Consider the following 2,098-nt stretch of genomic DNA (forward strand, 5'->3'; position numbering starts at 1 on the left):
GAATGTCAGGTCCATGAATCAAGGCAAATTATACTCCTTACCCCTTACCAAAGTTCTGGCTAGATCCAATGGGCCAGGTGTTTAACATAATCAAAGTAGCTCAGGCCTAAGACAACAGGAAATGATAGGCTATGAGGAGGTGAAGGATTGTGGCTGCCTGGGTGAATGCCATTCTTGAAGGCATTTTCAGTAAAGTATCTAACAAGCGTAGTGCCAGCTTAGGTTGTGGTCACTCACACACTCTGTCACCCACACCCTCACATCTCCCTGCCTCATCTATACCAATTACCACATCCCTGAAATTTTAGGCCTCCCACAGTGCCACTTCCCCAGTCATAGCTCCCTAGCTCCCCTTGTTTCCCTAGTTACCCTTGCAGAACAACTCCACTTGCCATGAAACATAACCACTTAGTTACCATGTGCATGAGGTAATCCATCATCCATTCAGACAAATGGATAAATGCTGGTTATAAATGCCAGGTGACCTGGCGAATTGGAAACTTAAACATAAGACAAACTATTGCATTTTTAATGATCTGGTGTGATGTTGGTTTGTGTCAAGGTTCATGCCCAGAAAACTAAGGGTGATATTGTAGCTGGTGAGGAAGGTGGAAAGTGAAGTCGCTCAGTTGTGTCTGACTCTTTGCGACCCCATGGATGGTAGTCTACCAGGATCTTCTGTCCATGGGATTTTCCAGGCAAGAATACTGGAGTAGGTTGCCATTTCCTTCTCCAGGAGATCTTCCCAACCCAGGGATTGAACCCGGGTCTCCTGCATCGTAGGCAGACACTTTACCATCTGAGCCACCTGGGAAGTCAACTGGTGAGAGCCAACTAATATTCCAGGTTCCCTAGGAAAATGACAGCCAGTGTCAACCCTCTATATTTTGACTAAAAGAAACTTTCTTCCTTCAGAGAGGCATTCTTTCCTCTTGTGTTTTGAGGAAGAAAACCAGACCCTGAACTTTTCTGCTAAATGGGAATCTGGGCTATCAAAGCTATAGTTAGTATCAATGAGGTTTCTGTCCGGCCTAACACAGCTCAAGTTCGACATCCAAAGAAGTCGTCCAAAAACTGTCAAGTTTTTAAAGACTTTCCATAGTTTGGAATTGCAGATGAAGCATTACAGACATGCTCAAGTATCTGTTACTGTAGATTTTAGCCTGCAACGCTTCATAATCCAGAGCTTTTAAAAAGAGTTGCAATGGTGAAAATTAAGAAATCCAAATGAAAGTTGGAGATTATGATAAAATATGTAAATGCTGGCTTATTCTGTCCATTATAATAAAAAACATCAAGTGGAATGTTTTGTTAGGAATCATGTTAGGTGCTTTCCAGTAATTATATCATTTATTATACTTAAGAACCCTATGAGGATGATACTATCGTGACTCCTTTTTAGTAGATGAGGAACCTGAGGACCAGAGAGATTAAGTACATTGCCCAAGGTTACCTCGCTAATAAACAAGAGAGCTGAGAGTGTAACCAGGTATCTGACTCCAGTGATTCTTAGGTCCTTAGTCTTTTTGACCCCGCCAAGTTGGCAGGCAATGATTTTTGTTGATTGTGCTGGTGTGTAGAGGTAATCTAAGGAATCAGCTAGTGTCTGGGAATGTAATCAGCTATTCTAAAACATAATCAGATTAGCTTTTGTGTTTCTATTTCAATATTCAACATTTCAGTCAATTCATTGATCCAAAGTCTGCTATCCTCATTAAATATTATTAACACTTTAAAACCATGTGTATTGAACCAGTGGAAGTGATTTATTGTGCTATTTATACTTTTACTCCTAAGAGTAGTTATGGATTAAAAAAAAATATTTAAAACATTTTTTGATACATTGAGGGCTCCTGAAGAAGTGAGTGGCTATTACCCAAATATAAAATAACCACTGAATTCAATTGCAGTGAGAAAGCAATTATTGAGTTCCTATTTGATGCTTTATGCTTATCTTGGGCTGGCAAAAATGAGCAAATTTCTTGCCCTAAAGTCATTCATAATTGGGAGGAAGACAGACAAGTAGAGAAGTATTATATGACAATGTGGAAAGAGCCACACGAGGGATAAGAAACAAGGAGCTGAGAGGGGAGTAACC

At 40.2% G+C, this 2,098-nt stretch overlaps 1 non-coding gene across 1 annotated transcript; it reads right to left on the bottom strand.

Moving 5' to 3' along the window:
• Positions 1-742: 742 nt before the first annotated feature.
• On the bottom strand, positions 743-814 carry TRNAR-ACG (transfer RNA arginine (anticodon ACG)). Its single transcript has one exon. It is a non-coding gene; the product is annotated as a tRNA-Arg (tRNA).
• Between the last annotated feature and the right edge of the window lie 1,284 nt (positions 815-2,098).

Source organism: Bubalus kerabau, chromosome 1 (assembly GCF_029407905.1).
Source record: "Bubalus kerabau isolate K-KA32 ecotype Philippines breed swamp buffalo chromosome 1, PCC_UOA_SB_1v2, whole genome shotgun sequence".
Classification (NCBI taxonomy): Eukaryota; Metazoa; Chordata; class Mammalia; order Artiodactyla; family Bovidae; genus Bubalus; species Bubalus kerabau.